Source organism: Cebus imitator, unplaced genomic scaffold, assembly GCF_001604975.1.
Source record: "Cebus imitator isolate Cc_AM_T3 unplaced genomic scaffold, Cebus_imitator-1.0 Scaffold406, whole genome shotgun sequence".
Lineage (NCBI taxonomy): Eukaryota > Metazoa > Chordata > Mammalia > Primates > Cebidae > Cebus > Cebus imitator.
In genome coordinates, this window is record NW_016107721.1 from 2,330,130 (window position 1) to 2,354,019 (window position 23,890).

Below are 23,890 nucleotides of genomic sequence, written 5' to 3' on the forward strand. Positions count from 1 at the left end.
GGACTGCACTTTAAGGACCGTTCTTATTTAAGAAAGGGCTAGAAAGTCCTTGAGGTGGGGAGTCAGGGGTTGGGACTGATTTGGAGAGAGTTGGTGGGGGTGCAGTTCACCCTCAACCCACGGGGAAGTGCTGCTCCATCACTCAGAAGGGTTGACTGGGACCTCTGTGTGCTTCCTGCCCAGGAAAGACAAAGTCTAGAGCCTGTGGCTGAGGATGCCCTTACATGAGGGGAGAACCTGTGGCAAGCACTGTCAGGGAGACATCCTAAACCTCCAGACTTGGGCCGTGAACAGATGTGGGCAGTGTGTTCCTGAGGGCCAGATCTGGACATGCAGAAAAGAGCTGCACTTGGATCTTAGGGCAAGGCCAACTGAGGGACCAAAATGGCCACAGCAGAGAGGGACAACTCCAAAACCCAGGGAAGTTTTATTTGTGTTGTCTTTTTGTCTGTATGAACCATGGGTTCTTTCCTTTTTTCCTAATAATTTGGAATACATATATAGAGCTTATTCTAAACAGTATTAGAAATTGTTGTAAAACTAAAAAACAAAACTTGACTGGCCTCCTGTTTCTGGATTTTAATAATTAAACACTATCCATGGATTTCTTCATTTTTCATCTTTAGGGAGAATTAGTAAAGTAGCATATAATTATTTCTTCTGCTCTAACCCTTCTTTCTTCTACTCCAATCATTGTTTGCAGTATATATATTTCCCTTCACAAATTGTCACATTTGCATTTATTTGTAACTATATTCACAAAGTTATTTACTCTTAAGGCAAGTCATTCATACCAATACTTCCTTATTTATGTGATTTATAAGTTCCTTTCTTAGCTGTAGAACATCTTTAAGGTTCTTGGTTGGTTTGTTTGCAGAGGATTCTTCTGGTTTTGCTTTTGGTTTTTCAGGAAGGTTTCATAGATACATTAAGGACATCTGCAAAAGAGGCCATCCATCTGTCCCCTGGCGTTTGGCTTTACTTCTGTTTCTAAAGGGACTTGGCCCATCCTTTTACCATGAATTCTCTGTGCTGGAAATCTTTATTCTGAATCATCTCGGTGGGCTAGATTTCATCATGAGTATTTTTTTAAGAGGGGCTCAGGGGTTCCAATGCTGCCTGTTTCCAGACAGTTTCAATGGGTGTAGTATTCATGGGTCTTTCTTGCTCTTAGATCATGCTGTACACCGTTCCATCTTCCTCTGGCAGTGAATGCTGCTGTGGCCAAGTCTGACACTGGTTGGATTTCCCTGTGCCATTTCCCACCTATGGGGAAATTCCCCTTTCTTTATCTTTGAAATTAAGGAATTCACCCAGACCAATAAGGGTTCCCAATGATCTTCAAAGAGGTTTACTTGTATTAAATCTCTGAATGTTCTAGGCTCTGAACAGTATTATAGGTTGTAGAATCTCTTGCTCTTCCCTGTCCACTCTCACATTCTGCTCTACCTTCTATAAATTAGGGCAATCTGCCAAGATTTCCTCTGCCTGCTGCACCTCTGAGAGGAGAGTTATGACTTGCAGCTTGCTTCTCTCTAGTCCCCTCACTTTATGCCTAGCATAAAGTCCTTAAAGCTCATAGCATTTCAATTACATGTCTCTCTATCAGAATGAATGCAGGCTCCCCCAGTGTTGCTTCTCTTTATGTTTCTTATTAGCTGACATGTTTGCTACAAACTTAAACTACAATGTGAATATTCTAGCATAGCTCATTATTCTATTGATGAGTTTTTCTAGACATTTTCATTTCAATTTTTATTTACTCACCATCTTTCAGACATTCCTAGTTCCAAATAAAAGTGGAAAAGAAAAGATTATGAAATTTGAGTCTGCTTACTATAAAATAAATTTTGCCCATTTATCTTATCTTCTACCCACTCATTAAACTGGGAGACAGGCACTGTGCTAAAGGTTGGGAATAATAACGTAAAGTCCAACACTTAGCTGAGGAAAAAGATAAATGCATTAAAAAATTAAAATACCACATGTTAAACTGTATAAGAGAATTGAAGAATTTTAGTTTATCCTAAGAGCAGTGAGAGAGGTTCATTCTGTCTAGGGGGATCTGGGAACAAAGTGGCATTTATTGAGTACTTGTAATATACCAGACACTATTTTAGCATTTTAATTTTATTATCACATTTAATCCTCAAATATGTCTATGAGACAAGTATTGTTACATCATTTTTAGAGCTGAGGAAACCCAGGTTTATTTAGGGGCATTAAGTAATTTCAGCACAAATGGTTAATTGCAGAAAAGTCTTTGATTCCAGGTCCATCTGACTCCAAAGCCTGAGGTCTTTCCATTACAGAGATTGATTCATCTTGGAAAGTGAAGGGAGACTTTAGAGGGAACTCAGTGTGTGCACATGCATAAATGTATGTAAGCAGAGGTGTGGAGGTGAGTGGGCAAACCTGTGCTTTTTATGTGCTTGGTTATGTTTGCCCTTATGCATATGTACAATTAAAAATATGAATTTCATCTTATCTTAGAAATAAATGATGGGATCAACATTATTCCTTTAAAGCACCGATCATTTACAAATTTTAGATCCACTCAGTGACCCTGGGAAAGAGGCTGGGTTTTATTTATGTCTGAAAAGTTGAAATATCTGGGAGATTAAACCATGGCCAGAAGACTGAATCCCAAATGTTGCCATTTTGAAGTATCGAGGACATCCCTATTTTGGCCCCCAGATATTATAGGAATCGGTGGCCTGACTGATGAACATTCACAATCAGAATCCTGAGGAATGCATGACTCCTTTTTTCAAAATGAACTACTTGAAATTAATTTCTATAAAAAGATTAACAACCCAAATTTAATTAAACCCTATATTTTAAGTCTGAGAATAATATTGTTTCAGAAATACTTAATCATTTTATTTTGTTGTATTGGATTGGCTATTTAAAGACAAAAGACTCCAGGCTCCAATTAGCTGCTGCCAAAAATTAAGTAACCTAATTGACTACTTGCTTTAAGCTACATAGTCTTGGTGCTTAAATAATTTAATTCCTTGCAAAATTGAGTGTGAGCTTTATACCCTCTTATAAAACAATACTAGATCAATCTATTGCCAAATACTCACTGACTATCTGCCCAGTTAAGCTCTGCCCACAATAGACACTATCAGCTCTCACACAGGTGCTCCAGAAATGTTTGCTTCTGATTAGTGGAGGATACAAACAAAATCAAGACCCTGCTATGCCCTCAATAAGCTAATATTTGGGAGAAACAAGACCTGAAGGAGATATAAAAGGTAATGCATGATTAAAAATTAAATGGGTGACTTGGACCATGAATTCAAAGGAGAGAGAGTGTGACTGCTATCAATTTAAAGGTTGAAAGAGCTTCATGGAAAAGAAACAAATTGATCAGGCTGTGTCCCTTGGCTTTGAAAGAAGGAGAGAGAAGGGAGGAATGGGAGGAGAGGGAAGTGAGAAAGTAGAGGGAAGAGTAATGTGGCATTTGGTACTTAGTACATACTCTCTTGCACTGTTAGCTATTTTCTATGTGCCTATGACTTGAGTCGTCAACTGAAGGGAGGAATTGTGCAGAACAATGATGATGATGATGATGATGATGACGACGACGACGACGATGACACTAACACCTACTGAGCTCTTACTATGACCCATGGAACCAGCCGAACACTTTACACATATTATGCCATCTGGTCTTCACAACAACTCTGTGAGGAAACCTACACCAAATAAGTTCTAAAGGGTTCAATAACCTGCTCTGATCACATATGTACAAAAACACATAGCAGGGGGCCAAATCCAAGCCATCAGATTTCAGGGCTGGCAGTCTCACTGGCTGAGGCTGAGTGGTTCTTTGAATTTCCTAAAGCTGTTAATATAGGGTCTTATATAAAAAGGTGTCTGGTGTATTTCCATCTGTTTATTTGCTGACTCACTGAAGTGAAGGATATTTGATGAAGAGCAATATAGAGGGAAAGGAAAAATCAGATAAGAATGGATTCTGGAGGGCTCTGAAAGCCAGGTTGAGGGATTAGAAAACAAGGAGTCTTCAGAGATGCTGAAGCTGAGTTTGGACAACAGGCCATCTTTCAGGCCCTGGCTTTGTCATTCAATTGTCCTCTCTACAGATCACTGTTTGTCCCCATACAAAAGGAGCAGAACAGAAAAATCTACTCTGGGTAAACAATAATAACACATGTCCTTTGGGTGGGATATCCCTTTCCAGTTTTCAAAGCGTTTCACTGCAGTGCCCTGAGCAGGCTCCATCTCTGGCTTCTAGAAGTCTGTTTTTTCCCTAGATTCCAATTTCTTAAAAAAGGGAGAAACTCTCCTACCTTTCTGTTTCTCTCATGGAATAATATAATCACTCTCTGAGTTTACCCAAATAGTTGTTTTTTCCCCAAATAGTTGACAAGTTCGTGTCAATCATTTGGGTCACTTATTATTTTCATTTAATAAATATTTACTGAGGGCTTACTATGTGTCAGTTTAGAGATGCAAAATTAAGTAAGAAACACCTGGTGCTTGCTTGTTGAGTTATTGGTCTAGCTGGGAATACAAGCATTAACCAAAGAATTATAATCTAGAGTGATGACTGTTTGGAAGCAGAAATGCAGGGGCACTGGGGTAGCTTAGGATAGGGGCAGGGGACCAAAGAAGTTAGGAAGGAACTGGCTTCCTGCAGGAAGTGCCATTTAAATAAAACCATGGAGAACTGAGAATTGAGTAAGCTAAAGAGATGTGTGTGTGTGTGTGTGTGTGTGTGTGTGTGTGTGTGTGTGAGAGAAAGACAGAAAGAAAGAGAGGGCGTGGTGAATGTGAGAGGAAGCAGAAGTGGCAGATGGAGGAAAGGGAAGGGAGATTTTGTGTGTTTCAGGCAAGGAGAAAAGTCTGTACAAAGGCTGGAGCATGAGATAGAGCCCCAGTGTGTTCAAAGGACTAAGAAAAGTCTAGTCTAGTGATGGGGTAGTAGGTGTGAGAGCGCAAAGGTGTGAGTGGTAATAAAGTGAACAGACTGTTGGGGCCAGCGTGTACAAGGCCTGATAAACCATATAAAATGGGTTGGGCTTGATTCTCAGGTTATGAGAAGGCATTGAAGGGCTTCTGGCTGGGGTGACATGATCAAATTTGCATTTTTTAGCATCCCTGACTATTTGAAAGAGAAAGATGTGAATAAATGGAGGCAATGGAGAGCAGGCAGGAGGCTGTTGCAATCATTCATGGAAAAGACACTGGGGGCATAGGGGGCAGAAAAACTGGCTGGAGCTCAGACAAGGTTAGAGTCAACAGGAAGTGGTGACAGTTACAAAGGAAAGGGGTCCCTGATGTCTCCCAGGTTTTTAGATCCAGGAACTGGATCTTCATAGTTTGTACTTCATCTCATTGCTTATGTATCTCCCCATCTTCCTCTTGTATGCAGAAGAGAGCTATATAGAAGCGTGGAGCAGGAAGATGGGCCATTTGCCTAAAAATTCATGCTGGCTGAAATATTAACTAGCTAGTGGTTTCCTCTGGTGATCCCTAAAAATTCTTATTTAGGAATTTACTATCCAGGAAATGAAAATATTCTGTACATTCCTTTCAAAGGACCCTCCGTAAGGCAGAGACTTACTGAAAGCAAACGATACATTCCTGGTGTCTTTCCACCCATTGAGATCAAAGTCCTCAAGAGTCATTGGCTTGGGTTATAATGACCACTCAGAGTTTAAGTAAAAATTAATGAAGCACACATTTTTATTCAACGTAAGGAAGGACTTTTCAAAACGGAAATGAGCTGCCTCAGGGGCAAGCGCTGTTCACTCCTAAGGACTAAGCTCAAATATCACCTCCTAAGATGCCAGCCCAGAGTCCACCAGGCAGAGTTAAACATTCAATCCTCCCTGCCCCTGCACAGTGTTTATTCTTCCACCATCATGTTCACCTCTTCTTACTATATTTTATTATAAAAGACTGTGAATACAGTAAAGTTTTAGGAATTTATGTATAGAAATAAGTAGCATTTCTATATGCCAATAAAAATCTAGCAGAGGACCAAATTGAGAAGGCAATCCCACTTACATTAGCTACTAAAAAAAAATACCTAGGAATATATTTAACCAAGGACATGAAAGATCTCTATAAGGAGAACTACAAAACACTGATGAGAAATTATAGATGACACAAACAAATGGAATGACATCTCATGCCAAGAAATGGAAGAATCAATATAATTAAAATAACCATACTTCCCAAAGCAATTTAGAGATTCAACACAATTCCTATCAAACTACCAATGTCATTTTTCACAGAATTTGAAAAAGCTATTCTAAAATTTATATAGAACCAAAAAAAAAAAAAAGCCCAAAAAGCTAAAACAATCGTAAACAAAAAGAGCAAAGCTAGGGGAATCACATTACCTGACTTCAAATTATACTACAAGGCCATAGTAACCAAACAGCACAGTACTGGTATAAAAACAGACACATAGATCAATGAAACAAAAGAGAGAACCCCGAAATAAAGCCACATACCTACAGCCAACTGATCTTAGATAAAGTCAACAAAATGTACACCGTGGAAAGGACATCCTATGCAATACATGATACTGGGACAATTGTATAGCCATATGCAGAATAATGAAATAGAATAATGAATAATGAAACCTGTCACCATATATAAAAATTGACTCAAAGTGCATTAAAGACCTAAAGGTAAGACCTGAAGCTATAAAAATTCCAGGAGAAAACCTAGGAAAACTTTTTCTGGACATTGGCCTAGGCAAAGAATTTATGACCAAATTCTCAAAAACAAACATAACAAAAATAGGCAAATTGGGACTTAATTAAACTAAAAAGCTTTTGCACAGCAAAATAATCAGCAAAGTAAACAGACAACCTACAGAATGGGAAAAAACATTTGCAAACTACACATGTGACAAAGGGCTAATATTCAGAAACTACAGAAACTTAAACAACTCAACAAGGAAAGATAACCGGGTAACCCCAATACAAAGTAGGCAAAAGACATGAGCAGACTTTTTCAAAAAAAGATATGTACTGTACCAGCAAAAAAAACATATGGAAAAATGCTCATCACTAATCACCACAGAATACAAATTAAAGCAACAATAAGATACCATCTTACAGCAGTCAGAATGGCTATTACTAAAAAGTCAAAAAACAGCAGAGTTGGCAAGGATGTGGGGAAAAGAGAATGCTTGTACACTGTTAGTGGGAATGTATATAAGTTCAACCTCTATGGAAAACAGGATGGAGAATCCACAAAGAACAAAAAATAGAATTACTATTTGATCCAGCAATCCCATTACTGGTATATACCTAAAGGGCAAGAAAACACTATATCAAAAAGTTACCTGTGCTTGTATGTTTATCACAGCATTATTCACAATAGGAACATAGAATCAACCTAAGTACCTATCAATGGAGGACTGAATGAAGAAAATGTGGTGAATTGCATATACATATATATATATATATATATATATATATATATATGAAACATAGAATACTATGCAGCCATAAAACAGAATAAAATCATGCCTTTTGTAGTGACATGGATGGTACTGAAGGCCCTTATCCTAAGCAAAACAACTCAAAACAGAAAATCAAGTACTGCATGTTCTCACTTACAAGAAGTGGGAGCTAAAGAATGGTACACATGGACATACAGAGTAGAGTAACACACACTGGAAACTATGAAAGATGGGAGAATGGGAGAGCAGCTGAGGGGTGGAAAACTACCTATCGGGTCCTGTATTAGTCCGTTCTCGCACTGCTATAAAGAACTACCTGAGACTGGGTAATTTATGAAGAGAAGAGATTTAATTGACTCACAGTTCTACAGGCTTACTTCTACTGGAAGCATAACTGGGAGTCCTCAGGAAACTTACAATCAGTCAAAGGGGAAGCAAGCACTTTATTCACATGGCAGCAGGGGAGAGAGGGAGAGAGAGAGAGAGAGAGAGAGAGAGAGAGAGAGAGAGAGAGAGAGAGAGAGAGAGAGAGAGAGAGAGAGAGAGAGAGAAGGGGAAAGTATCACACACTTTTAAACCACCAGATCTTGTGAGAACTCACTATCACAAGAACAGCAAGGAGGAAATCTGCCCCCATGATCCACTTGCCTCCCACCAGGCCCTCCTCCAATTCAACATGAGATTTGGGCAGAGACACATATCCAAATCATATCAGGTACAGTGTTCATTACTCAGGTGATGGGTGCACTAAACACCCAGACTTCACCACTATGCAATATATGCATGGAAGATATCTGCAGTTGTACTCCCTAAATATATAAAAATTAAAAAAAAAATTAAAGACTGTGAATACCTAGTTGTATCCACATTGTGCCCTGGCATATAGAAGGCATTCAAATACTGACTGTATGAGTGAATGAATGAATGATGTTAGTTTAGAGACTGAGTGATTCCCACACAGCTGTGATGTGAAGAAATTCAAGTAACAGCTAAGGGGTTGCATGATAAGACTTTCAAGATCCCTTTTATAGAAGCCAGCACCCTTCCTAGCCATGAATGGCCTCCACTCTTATGTTGTAGCCCTCATCCCTTGTGATCAGGAGCTGCTGCCACAGAAACCTTTTCTGACCTTCCAGAGCCTGAGCCTGAATCTCCCCACTTGCTATGTCACTTGTAAAGCTTTCACTTCATAATCGGTTTTTATTGCCAATTCGGATTTGACAATAAGGGCAGTCCTTTTTTTTCTTGTAGGGGGTAGGGCAGGGACACTGTTTCATTCCTCTTTACTCTATATTTTTCAGTCAAAGACTGATTTTCCCCTCATACACCTAAGCCTGGTCTCAGCATGTAAAACCCAGGTAAGAGCCCCAGATCTCTTCTAAGAAAAGAGTTTAAATACGTTTCAGGTCATAGTCTCAGAGAGCTACGTCACACTGGATGTTGAAAATGTTTAATTAATAGTCATGCCTCTAAATGAAGTCAGTGTCCTTTATAAATGTTTTCCTACAAGCATGGAATTTCGGCAGAAGCAGCATTTTGACATAACCAGGTGTATTAGTTTGCTGTGGTTGTTGTAACAAATTATCACAAACTATGTGGCTTAAAACAACAGAAATGGGCTGGGCGCGATGGCTCAAGCCTGTAATCCCGGCACTTTGGGAGGCCGAGGTGGGTGGATCACGAGGTCAACAGATCGCGATCATCCTGGTCAACACGGTGAAACCCCGTCTCTACTAAAAATACAAAAAATTAGCTGGGCATGGTGGCGCGTGCCTGTAATCCCAGCTACTCAGGAGGAGGCTGAGGCAGGAGAATTGCCTGAACCCAGGAGGCGGAGGTTGCGGTGAGCCGAGATCGCGCCATTGCACTCCGGCCTGGGTAACAAGAGCGAAACTCCGTCCCCCCCCCCAAAAAAAAAAAAAAAAAAAAAAAACCACACACAAAAAAAACAACAACAGAAACAGAAATGTATTCTCTTACAGTTCTGGCAACCTAAAGTCTGAAATCCAGAGGTTGGCTGGGTCATGTTCCCTTTGAAGGCTCTAGGGGAAAACCTGTTCCGTGTCTCTTCTGACTTCTGGTTCCAGACATTCCTTGGCCTGTGGTTGAATCACTCCTATCTCTGTCTTCATGGTTGCATCTTCTCTGCCTCCCTCCATCTCAAAACTCCCTCTGCCTCTCTCCTATGAGGATACATTTGAATGCATTTAAGGTCTACCCAGATAATTCAGGATACATTCTTCCTCTCAAGATCTTTAACTTAATCACATTTTTTTCCATACATGGTAATACTCTTCTGCCATATAAAGTAACATTCGTAGGTTCCAGGGATTAGAATATGGACATATCTTTTGGGGGGCCACCATTCAGCCCACTACATTAGGTAACACTTATTTTGCCCTATTAATTTTGGTAAAGGCTACTGTGTGTTAGCACTCGTGAGCCACTGAGAAAACAGGTGAAGAAGCCTGAGCCCAGGAAGGTTAAGGTACTTCCCAAATGTTATACAATAGTACAGCTGGAACCAGAGGGAAGACTCCAGGCATTGAGAGTCATATCATGCAATAATCTCAGAAGCAATGATATACATGTGTGCATGTAGTTCAGAAAAATTAATCCTTGCATCGTGTTTGTGTGGGTGACAGTGTGACCTTATGAAAGAAAAGTCGCTGGAAACAAAACAAGCCTGAAGCTGTTTCACTTGTTATCATCCCTTCATCACTGATGACAAACAAAAGAAAAAATGGTCAGATATCCTACTCTGTGGTACTTAAGAATGATATGAACAATTCCACAGAATAAATGTGTCCAGAGAAGCAGAGCTTATTGTTTTCATAGGAAAGGGCATGGAGGGCTCTAGAAATAAACCAGCACAGGCTTGAATTATGGTTCCTCCACTCTAAAGGTGGATCTCCACTAAAGTGATGAACACTTTCTGCAAATGGAAAATATTCATCACAGTGCATTTCTACAAGACTCAAACAAAAAAAAAATGCATAAAGCATCAAGCCCGATGACTGGCATATAGAAGGCCTTTGATCAGCAATGGTATCATCATCCCTATGTTGGTACATGGAAGAAGGAAAGTAAGTCCTTTGTAAATAAGCTATGTGTGCTTATCTGGAGAAAACAAGAAACTTAAGGCCAGATTTGGTAAAATATTTGGAAACTCATCTTAACAGAGTATTTTCTTATTACCAAATCATAAAAATTTGGCTGGTTATTTTTGAAGCTGAAATTATTTTAAAACTTCCTAGGTCTTAAGAACTCTTGGGTAATATTTGTTCTTCAAAAAAATTGTAACATGCTTATTTATTTCAACAAAACTTCATTGAATGCTTAGCATGTGCAAAGAATTATACTCTGGGACTTACAAGTGCCAATTTAAAAATTATATTGAGGGCAGAGAGCTATTCAACCAAATAAGTGATGGTTCTAAATATGCCTAGATGTTCCATTTAAGGATAAAATAACTGTAACAAAATTGCCAAACACATGACTTTTGTGGAAGTTATTGTTTCTGCTTTTGCCTGCCACAGAATAAGATCACTATATATTTAATAAAAATAGCTGCAGGATCAGATCAGAATCTCAGGTTAAAGACTGCTATATAACTTAACATAGTGAAAAACAAATACAGCATGATTTTTAAAATAAGGTAAGAAAATCAAAACAGCAGAAAATTGGAAATAATTGAATTCATTTCAAGGAAGGCAAACTGAAACAGCAAAGAGCACGGCTTTAAAGTCAGGCATAGTTGGGGTTGAGTCCTGTCTGTCGCTCCCTGGTAAGACTAAAGGAAAGTTACTTCTTCCTGAGCCTAATTCTTCTCATCAGTAAATGCAGATAAAAATGACTGCTCCATAGAATCACTGGGAAGATTAAAGTCGTGCTGAAAATTAGGCTTACAGAGTATCTGGTACAGAGTAAGTGCTCAATAAATGTTGTCAATTTATAAAAATAAGAATTGGTAGCAAAGTTGCATCATTAAATGAAGCATCGCACCAATATTTGCATCTAAATAAAGAGAGGCATCTATCTTTATTATTTATGTTGAGGTTTATTTTATGGTTCTATTTTATTTGTGTTAGAGCACATTGTTGACAGTTACAAGGATCTGTTTCAGCATTTGTTTCATTTCTGTCTCCATTTCCTACACACACAGAAGTATATATCTAGAAAGAGAGACTCACATGCTCACCTTTGCACATACTACAGCAGAGATTCATATTAGCACAAGAAACCAAACTCATCCAATGTTAGGTCTAAAATACCCTGATAGTGTTCTTCTCTGATATCCTTCCTTTTTATACCCAAAAAGAGATCTGCCTATGTTGCTGTTTACCGTAAACACTTGCAAAGAGTTCAGAATTATCTTAGAAGAAAACATGTTGTTTTCTTTTCATAGTTCGGATTTTGTGGAGGACAGCCTCAAAGTTCAATGCAATAGCTTGAGCTATTTTTTTTTTTTTGATAGAACTACATCCCCATGTGTGAGTTAATCCTTACTTCCCCATGGTCCTTGGACAGAAATAGAATGAATAAATCAACAAATCTCATTTTGACCCATACATTATAACTACCACTTGCACAAACACTTATATTAAGGTTACTCAAAAGAAAAAACCCAGTCGACTTGAGGAATTGCTCTATCCATTTTCTTTTCATAACTGGTACATATTTAATAATAAGAATTAGTAGTTTTTTGTATTTGAGGGCAGAGATAAAGGGAGAAATGAGTATGCCCAAGCAATAATGTATTGGGAATGTTCAAAAAGTTACCCCAGGCATTTGCTCTGAATAAGGGAGGAATAAATTGCAGACTGCCTTCCTTCTACCTGTGGAGGCTGGCAGACTGGTTAAAAACTCTGCCTAAGAACACAAACTAGAGCAAATGAGATGGACAAGAAAATTACAAAACTTCCATTAATGTCTTGTCTTGCTAAAGGTATGGGATCTTTTGCACAGGAAAACACTTTTCTGACCTTTCTTTGGTGGTTAAAAATTTGGAAGGAGACAGTTGATACAAAAGGCGCAGATTATGTTACGTAATAAAGCTTAAACAACAGCAGCATGGAGATGCATCTCAGAAGCTGGAAAGCAAAGAAGCTCTGGAGAGGTGATTTCTCTGATCTGGGAGGAGAGGAGAGGGAACACCCAGGCAATGTGGTGACCTTCCAACCAGACCCCAAGAAGGAAGATGACGAGGGAGATATTCCTAGGAACAGGATGGCAAAGAGGCTTTTAAGAATCAGTGATGACTACAGGTTAATTTTAAGCACAGGATTGCAATCCCCCCTAATATTTTCAACCTCTATAAACATCTACTTCATGCAACACCCTTGAGTTTGTGGTGCTTCGGAGAATAAAGAAGAGACAGGGTCCAAACTTGAGGTTAGGTAGGTAGAAAGAAGATAGCAACCAGAGGAAGCAAGATGGGAATTCAATGGGAGCAAGAATATGGAGGGAAAACCTAGTGCATTGTGGTTCTAGAGGATGCTCAAGAAATGTTCATTGAATGAATGAATGCATGAATAAATGAACTCCTGGAAACTTTGGGGCAGGAATGCTTGACTGCCAAGAGCCTATAGGATGGGAGAGTATTGAACTATTTATTTGGATATTGATAAAAAGAATACTCTTAAAAGCTTGTAGGACTTGGGAACATTCAGGATAAAAATTGCTAAGACCTAGATGTTGAAAAATTGTCACTAGGAAATTGAGGATGGTTTAAGGGTGAGGATGAGAAGGATGAGAATTTAAGGATGCCTGTTCTAGTGAACTGTGCTTTGTATTACTGCATTTTGCTTGTTTCTGGAAGGAAGATAAGCAAAATTTTTCTTTGATTTTTAAAACACTCTTAATTACATTTAAAATGGAGGGTCCCACTTCTATTAGTAAGGACAAATACTCAAGGACATTTTATTCCTCTCAAACGAAAGCTGTCATCACAAAAAAAGGTATCATGTGACACCTAAGATAAAGTAAACAGGAGTCATTAAATCTCATAGCCTTGGAGTCACAAGAATTTGGTTGGGCATCTGTTTAAAGTCATAAGGCATTCCATGAAACCATCCAAAAGGGGAGAACATGGAAAAAGCAGCTGATTTGTCTACCCAACTTCTTCATAATGACAGAATATATGAAGCTGCCATGTTTGCTCTGTTTCCTAAAACTATGGTACTTGGCTAACCCCAGGCCACTGGCTCAAGAGAATTATGGCATTATGTTCCTTGATGCAATGAACATGATGCTCTCAAACTAGCAAACACTGTGTTCTCCCCAATAAAATTCCCTCAAAGTAAAACATATGTAGAGTGAGATGAATTAATGGCTGACATTATTAACTAGTAAATTCCTAGATTCAAACAATACAATTGCCTACTTTTTACTTATTGAAAGTAGGCAATTTTTGTTTTGCCCTTTAGGAATAGTCTCACGTCAGAATGAGTTCACTGAAAGCAAAAACTCAGAAGAAAGAAACCAAGACATCCTTTAGCACTGTAGTGTTCAACCAGGGGCAATTTTACCCACCTGGGGACATTTGGTAATGCCTGGAGACATTTTTGGTTGTCATGCTTGAGGGGTTGCTACTGGCATCTAGTGGGTAGAGGCCAGGGAAGGTGCTAAACATTCTACTATGCACAGGACAGCCCCCATGACAAAGAATTATCCTGCCCTTTATGTCAATAGTACTGAGGTTGAGTACCCTGCCTTAGCACTAAAGGCTTGAGGTGCTTTCAATCATTCTTCATTTAACAAGCAACACTTACTAAAGTTTACTCTGTGTCTGATATGGCCTAAGTACTGTGAGTTCAGAGTCCTGCTCTTGAGAAACTCATAGTCCCCAAGGAGAAGCAGGTAAAAATTGAAGCAATTACAAAGAAGAAACGTGTTAGTAATGGTTACTGAATATCTGATGTATTTCAGTAACACAGATCAGGGAGAGAGAAGGTGACAATGAGAAGTAGTTGAGTGTTTTCAGGGATTACACTGCTACCATTAATTAATTTATTTATACAATAAAACTCATTAAATAGCCAAGATGTGCTATGCTTAGTGCTATCTTAGTATTATCTGGGCATAGTGTTCTATGAGTCCCTGACTCGTAATTTTAGAGGTGGAGGAAGTCAAACCCTCTAAATACATTTGATTGGAAATTTTATGTCAATAGATACAAAGAGGTTTTCATTGAGTAAAAATAGCGATATTGAAACGAATTTCCTGATCTCCTGGGTTCCTTCGATTGGCCTCAGTACTGCCCAGGGTAGGGGTAGAAGATGGAATGGATGCCAACAGGCAAATGCCAGGTCTCTATCCTCACCTCTGCTGCCTCACTTCAGGAAAGCATCTTTGCTTCTTAGTTGTTTCTTAGTTGTGTACCTATAATGAGGCACACTGAGAGATCTTTCAAGTATTGGTTTAAGGAATTCACATTGCCATGTTGGAAATCAAGAATGACATTGATTTTAGTTTTAAGGACAACATGTTACAGTGGGAAGGATATGACACAGGTCGGCGGGAAGGCTGAGTGCTAGTTCAACTCTACTGCTGATGAGCTGAGTGACCTTGGGCAAGGAGTTTTATCTCTCCAGTCCTCAGTTTCTTCATCTGCAAAAGGCAATGATTATTCTAGATCATTTCTGAGGTTGCTCTCAGATGTAAGATGCTGTTATTTTTGTAATTATTATATAATTATTATGTAATTATTGTGTAATTGTATGATATAAGCAGACTGAGAAAGTGTTGCATTACACACACAAGGGTACATAAAATCCTTGACCTCAAGGTTAGTTGGAGTGGTGATGGGAGTCCTTTTCTAAGAGAATGGGAACTTCCAATTTGAATCCATGTAGTAAGTTGGCATATAAAAAGTTAAGACTTTCCAGTTTACCAAGTTCAAGGTCTGAGAAGCATCCTTGGATCTTTCATTGGTCTCACTAAACACACAAATGAAAAAAGAATTCATTTCTCTCAGGGTTACATGTAAGAGCCTAGTTCCCCTTTTCCTTTACCTTGACAGGCTGCATGGCCTCATTAAGTTATACAACTTTGTTTACAACTCCATTGACTTCAACATATCGATGAACATGCTTCTAATAATGAGAAGTATCATCCCTTTCACTAAATCTTTCATTCATTCAGCAAAGTTGTATTGAACACTTGCTATGAGCCGTAAAAGTTGTGCTCTCTTATTTCTACTATCACTCCTTAAAGATGAAGATGGTTTAAAAATGCTGATCACTGGTCCATCCTGCCATCTGTGTTGTCCAGAAGCATTCCATTTTCTGAAACCTCAAGTCACTGAACCTTAGCACTGCAACTTTCCCAGCCTTTTCCCTTTTTGTGTTTTATAACTCTATGAAGTCACATCTCCCCCAGGCTACTGGAACACAGAGCTCAGCTGAGCCTGAAATCTACTGAGAGAGAAGAAATTAGAAAAGGAGGAGGGGGGAAGTTAATGGCAAAAGCTATTCACATGGCACCACCCCCACAGGTCCAGCAGGTTCTGTGATATCCTTACAAGCCTGGTTAGTGAGGCATGCCTCCTTGGGGAGGTACTGGGACAGCCAGTTTCTCTAAAGGCCCTGCCAGGCCAAACTTCCTGGAGAAAAACTCACTATCCATAAAACACATTTTGAGTAACACCAAAGTGCACAGTGACCCTTAGCTTTCTTCTTCTGAACAAATTGTTTAAAGACCAAGATGTGTTGGGGGAGATACCAGGCACTGGAGAATTAGCAGCAGGTGCTATTTATAGAGCCACTGCGCTCGGCAGAGGTCCCTCTGCCCAGGGAAAGCCATTAATCTTCCCCGGCAAAAGAAAAAAGAAGTAATAAACTTAATAATGATTTAGAGTAAAGGAGGGAGAGAAAGCGCTGAGGCTAATACCAAGGTGGATCTAAGCCAAGAGATTAGTTTCTCTCGGTGGAAAACAACGTGCACACCCACGCACACACACAGACACGCACACACACAGACACACACACACACACACACACACACACGTGCGCATGCGCACACACGCACTCTCAGTAATGCAGGCCTGGTTCCCTCCTGCCTCCCCAAACCAACGGCTGCTGCTCAGCCTCTTAAAAAATCAGTTAAATGGCTTTTCTTTTTAGGGTGCTGACAGACAACCGTCTCTAAATAGTGCACTGCTGCAAAGAACACTCTAGGTATGCCACGTTAATACAGAAAAGTGGAGGGATTCAAGGTTTATTAAATCTTACAACACTGTCACTCACTGCTACAACAGTGAATTAATTCCTGAGTGATTCCCTTTATCAACAAAAAGTGTCAAGTGTCAAAATATATTTTTAAAGTAACCATATTTTAGCATAGTTTAACTAGCATAGTTCCAGTGGGAAGCCTTAATACGTCATGAGGAACTTGAGAAAATGATTTCTGTTTTTATACATAAAAGAGAGTCTGCCAGGTATACCAGCATTCAAATTCCTATGCAGTAAAAGGTCTTCTGCATTAGGAAATTCTCTTTTTCTCTTAGAGTTCTCATGGATTGCAAACATAAACTATGAAGAGCAAAACACACAAAAAGATAACTGTTTTGTTTTTTTTTTCAGGAAAGATGCATGAAAATAAATATGCCTCCAAAGGAAGTGACTGTCCTCATTTGGGTCTTTAAAGTTCTCAGAGAGTGCCAGTTAGCGGGAAGTATTTCATTGCAAACAATTCTGCCTTTTTAAATGTTAAGTATCCTTTATTCCTGGACACCAACCAGAGACAATGGAAAGAAAGAAGACCTGGGCATCCAGGCAGAAAACAGGCCTTGTAACGCAGCCAAAATGAATTTAGAATTCTTGTGTGATACAATGTTAAGGCAGGAGTGTTGAGTAGAAATGTGTAATGAACTCCAAGTGGCTGCCTTTCAGATCTCAAGAGCTGAAACTGACTTGACGCCGGAGACTGCTGCTTCCCCTGCTCAAGTATTCAATTGACTATGGCACCCGGGAATAACAATGAGAACGGCACAAAGACCACCACTTCAGAATGGCGTTCATGGATGGAGATGGGCCAAGTGTGCAGGGCAACAGACCCCCAAAGCACTTTGTGACAACTTAAAATTTTCGATAGAACTAGATGTTGAAAGCAAAATAGGGATGGATAGCAATTGAATAAGTCTCTGTTCCTTCAGGGAAGCTCTCAGGATGTAAGAACACTAGATCTTTCACATTAATATTACCTAATGAGAATAGCATATCACAGGGTTTTATTCAGTGAAATTTGTCTTATGGGATATAGAGTTGTCACTTTGTTGATTTAATTCTTAGCTATATGAAAAAAACCATCTAATAATTTATTTATGATAATAATGCTTATCGTCTCAATTATTGTTCATCACAAAGTAGATCTTGCAGGTAGTATTATCCCCATTCTACAACAGGAAAACTATAGTGTAGAGAACTGAGCTCTCAGTGTGAATAGGGTAGTAGCAGAACCCATGCTGGACCATTTTACTGATCAATATGTCATAGCAAATTTAGCACGGAACACAAAGTCTCTTATGACTCTGACAGTCTCGAAATACAGTTGTGGTGTCATTCAGTCAACTTGTTGGAACACAACACTAATAAGGCAAAGGTTACAGGTACTGTAGGCTGAACTGTAAAAAGGAAAAATGAACCTTGCTCCATTTCATGGCCACAGACCATGAGTTACTTCACATCCTAACTCCACCGAGTTACTTCACAAATATATACTCAGGAGTAAAAGTATTTGTGATTGGGGAAGAACAAAGACAGGCCAGCAAAGATTCCTTGTCAAAAATGGGGGAAAGATTTTAAAAATCAAGATAATTTTGGATTATTTTTAGGTTAATGATGAATTTCCATAATAGAAGATATCACATCACCATAAGGTAGCAAAAGTATATTTGAACTTTTCTACCCATATGAGAGGACAGAATACCACATCAAGAATACAGTCACCACCTGCTACCACCCAGATTTTGTGCTTCACACATCCACCAACTTATAGTTACCCTGGTTCTTTGCACTGTCACTACCCAAAGAATGGAATTCACATAAGGCAGAATTGTCTTTGTTCTCATGTAAGGCAGTTTAGAACTTTCTCCTAAGAGTTTCAACAATGACAGGAACCCATGACCTAATTTCACAGTTGACATTATAGTGAGACTCCATCTATGTCTAGTGCACAGTGCCATTGATATCCCATTCCATTTTTCTTTGGCAGTTCTTTTATTTTCTGGGTAATGACCAATGCCTCTAATATGCATTTTCCTGTTTTTGAAAATACCCTTTAAAAAACTTGCTTAGTAAAAAGAAATGTTCCAGAAACGAGTTAATGATGGGTAGAAGCATTTCCATGTTTACTTCCTTTAATAAAAATGACATGTTTCTAAACACATTTTAAGGGCTATTGTTAACAAGCCATACCCCCAACTTCCATCATGTGGGTTCTCAGAGAGTACCAGTTAGTGGGAAGTATTCTCATTGCAAATAATTTTGTGTTGGGTTGTGTTTTGTGGGCTCCTTTGGCCTGAACATTATTCTAAGCAATATTCATTTCACCTACTCAGTTCTGTACAATGTGGGATTCTATCAGTAGGAGAAAGAAAAAGTGGAGAGAGATGAAATGGCAATATACTTTGGATATGAGAATTATATGGAATTATAGAATATCTTTATTCTAGAAGAAAACCCCAATGATGGTTCAAAATAACAACATAACGTATGAAACTCTGACAAGTCATTTGTAAAATGTCCTTTCTCTTCCTGGAGTATAAAATTAGTTAAGAGACAGTGAGAAGATTAGCCTCTGCAGTTTTTAGTGCTAAGTTACTTAACTGCTATATGATATAATGTCAACAAGATTTTGTGACCATATAAAATGAATAATGCTTTGCACAAAAGTTTTCAGAGGTTCCACCAATGAATACAGAACAAAAAAGTACCTCCTATGATTTGTTTTTTGGGTCATTTCTATGGATATTGGGGGAATCACTAGGCTGGACATGAACATCTGACTGTTAAAAACACACAATAGGTACTACACTAAGAAAAATTCAATCTAAACAAAAGAAAACAAGCTATTAAAAATCTGGATTTCATATTAAAAGAATGGCTGAAACTAATGACATTTAATTCTTGTGTTTAGTCTCACAGATTTTGCCATTCTTACATATACATATCAACATTCAAATAAGCAAAATTGCACATGGCCATTTGACACTGTAGTTAAGATTTGTTCCACGGAAAGATTTTTAAAATAAAAATAAGTGAAAAATACTATTTAAAAATAGTGTTTAAGAATATCTTATGCTGAAGACATTCTGTTTTCTTAAAACGGGGAAGTTCATGATGTAGATTTTTTTTTTTTTTTTTTTTTTTTTGAGACGGAGTCCCTGTTGCCCAGGCCGGAGTGCAATGGTGCAATTTCAGATCAGTGCAACCTCCCCCTCCTGGGTTCAAGCAATTCTCCTGCCTCAGCCTCCTGAGTAGCTGAGATTACAGGTGTCCGCCACCATACCCAGCTAATTTTTGTATTTTTACAAAATGCAAAACATGGTTTCACCATATTGGCCAGACTGGTCTCAAACTTCTAACCTCAGGTGATCCACCCTCCTTGACCTTCCAAAGTGCTGAGATTACAGGCTTGAGCCACTGCACCCAGCCGATGTAGATGGTTTTTGAATATTCATTTTTGGGTTGTTGTTGAGAGTTTGACATTGCAAAGATGAATACCCTGTGCAGAAAGTACAGCAACCTCAATGCACACACCTGACCAGGCTGTCAGTTCAGACCCAGGCCAACAAAGGTTGTGATTGCATCAAGGAAGCCAAGTCCTACAGACAGTATGGCTACCCAGAAGTTATGAAACAGTTCATTTGACAAAGAAGTGGCCCAGGTTTGTTCCACTTTGCAATCCTGGCCTGCAGTCCCAACCAGAGGAGCAGGCACAGCCACATGTAGAATGGCGGCACCAGCATTCTTTACAATTTGCCCCAGTCAAGTGAGTGAGTGCCTCTTTGGAAGGCTGATTAATCAGTAACTCAAGGAGATCAAAATCACAAAATTAAAAGACAGAGTTCAATCATATCTTGTAATAGAAGGAATGTCCTGATGGCTATGGTGTCCAACATAGGATAGAAGGCAAGTGTAAAAGGCAAGAGGGCCTCTCCTCCACAAACCTGGGGGAAGTGACTTAGTCATTTTACACCAAAGCCTAGAAGGTTCTCTACTCCAAACCTCCAAACAATAACAGTTTATCAAGTCTTCCCTCGTGCTGCTGAGTAAGGCTGTCATGCCAGCAAACTGCTAGGATTTACTTTTTTTAAAGAACTGTCAGCCAGACATGTCAAAATGCACACACAGCCCCTTAGCATGGACACTTCGGACTTCTAAATTGGCAGTGGTCTCCACTCTTGCCTGACACTGACAACTGATTCCTGAAAACACGTTTGCTCCAGCAAAGGGTGCCTGGTTCAGTGAAAGTGAAGAATGACACCTTCACACAGCCTCTCCACTGGGGCAGTCCCCAGTTTCAGGACAGCCAAACTGAATAATCATCAAGACAGGGCACCAACTGGTCTCCATCCCATCCAAGGGCCTTTAGCTGCAGCGTCCTTGGGAATCCACATGAGGACCACTCTTTGGCAGAGGCCTCTCTGCTCACATCCTCTGGAAGCCGCATCCTTTGGCCAGTACTTGGTGAAGCAATTTAGGCAATGTTCTGTTCCTAAGCAGCTTTCAAAGGATGGCAATTGGATTCTGAACCTTTTTCACCATGTATTTCTGTCTGGCTAGTGAAGATTCTTTCATGACTCTGTTGGAACAGACACAATTACAATAATTCTGAACCTGACTTGATAAATCATGCAGAATATTCACTTGAGTTTTTTTAATATACTCCTCAAAACAATACTAAGTCCCTCATAGACTCAAAGACTTCAGAATTTCCCAGTGATGTCACAGGAAGCACTTTTAAAAAATACGTTTTGCTCACAATTATATTCTACAGAGATGCACCACATGTGTCTCTGCTCTGTTCACTTTGTACCTATTTTGAATGAGAAACTAGAGTTAATGCTATACCTTAGATAAATAAAGCCCATGAGGAATTCTACATCCAGAAAAGAACACTATATTTGTTTTCCCTACCATTAAGAGGTTATTTTCTCCAATTTCTTTTCTTTAGCAGGGTTGTATTATCCTTCATAATTTCCAGGGAATGTAGAAAACTCCAAGGACATTTCAATAATAATTATTATTACTACATCCAGATGAGGAAACTGAGGAACTTTTTGTTAAAGGAAGCACAGCTCACCATCAGCAGAGCTGGGGAGATATCACGTGAAAATCCATCAGTTTAATGTGAGTCTGTCCTCACTGTGATGAGGCCAGAGCCCACCATCCCATCAACCTGGCCCAAAAGTGAGGATTTGGTTGGCTGGTAAAGATTTTAGGACAATTATTTCATAGAAAACCCATAGCCATACACTTCTACAGGAACAGCAAACTCTTCTGCTGGAACATCTCCCTATACTAGATGCTTTGATCTGGCATTTTTCTTCTTTATCATTTCCTTAACTCAGTTGCTTTTATTGTCTTTTTGAGTTAAGCAGCTTCTGTAGTTGGACAATGGGAGATGGTAAGAAAATCAGGAATTAACTAAATAAGCCCAGAAACTGTAGTCCTCAAATCTATACACATATATATACACATATACATATGAATTAAAAACCAAGTCAGTATTAAAAAAAAAAAACCTGTGCAGCCTCTTAGTAATTGAAATGTAACACAAATGAATACACAGCACTTAGCACAGTGTCTTGCACATATCAGTGCTCCGGAAGTAGTTTTAATGAATTTCATTTTAGGGTATAGGATCTTTGCAAGTCTACATGATGTGTGGATTTGAGGTATTTGACACCAGCAATGAAAGAGCACATCTCTCTTTCTCTGAGCTGAACTGTAGCTGCTCATGCTGATGTTCCTTTACTTCTATTAGGTTGGTACAAAAGGAATTATGGTTTTTGCCATTACTTTTGCACCAACCTAATAATTTCATACCATGTCTTCAGCTCACCCCTAGCTAACAAAATCTGCTGGATGCTGTTTGTAAATTTGCATACAATGAATATAATATTTAAGAAAACTGAGCAATAACATTTAATTTTAATGTAAATATTATATATAGTATGTAATAATAATATAAAACAGAGAGTCATGTTGCAAAAGAGAAAAGCAGTGGAACTTATGTTGACTTTAGAGCTGGGTTAAAAACCACCCTTAGAACCACACTCTGATGATCCTACATTTCCGAATCACTTTGGGGTTCACAGATGTTTCATGATCGTTGGCCTTTAAGGGTGCTTAGTTGTTTCAGCAATAGGAACCCTGCCGACCCACAGCAATTCCCCTGGGTAGGACGGGTAAGATTTTTCTGGTCAGAGGAATTTTGTTCAAAATGGAAAATCCCCTGAGATACACTGATAGAAAATTTAAAAATTTTTTAACAATTAGCTCACACAAATGCTTAAAGTGAAAGCAGGGAGTCCTCAATGCTCCAATATATTGACTGAATTTCTTAATGGAAAAAAAGGAAGAAAAAAATTCCAAATTGTCTCCTGCTGACAAAGCAGTAGAATATACTGGGTGGGAGATCTCTGTGCAATATTGTTGCTCAGGTAGAATTGCCTCTATCTTTAAAACAGAATACGCATCAACGAAATTATAAACAGGTCACTCAGAGCGAGTTAAACAGGATTGATTTTAGGGGAGTCTTTTCAAATGACCTTATTTCAAATACTCAGCTTTTATTGACATCTTAGTGTTCTCTCAGCAGAGAGAGTAGCTCCTTGAATTGAAAGCTTGCAACTATTTGTGTGACGGAACAATTGATTTTTTCCTTCTGATATAACTTCACATATCAGACTGAGTTTCACACCTCACATCCATCAATATCAAATAATTTTTAAAGATCCCCCTATAGGAGTCACCTGTAGGCCACATATGTATATAAATATATGTCATAGGTTTTCTTATTCCTAAGACTACATAATAACAAGGAGCACATCATAATAAAGTTAGCATATTTATTTGATAAAAAGTTTTCCTCCTTTATACCAGGTGATGTTTCTTCTGTGCTGAAAATACCAGGAACTGCCAGTCACAGGGGAAGAGTGGACATGGCGACATGAATTTCTCATTTGATTTTTTTTTAATTGCATGTTCAGGGAATTTATTATTCCATTTTTTAATTAAAGAAGAGCCTTGCTATCAAAATGCTCTCCCACACATCCTTTGCGCTAGGTAGCACGAACACAGTTTGAGATGGAAAGAGGCCATCCAATGCACTTATTAAGGAACTTTCCTGACGAACCACTGAAAAATATCCTCAAGTGTGACCATCACATCTGCATCAAGTTATGAAAAAAGTAAGGCTTGTTAA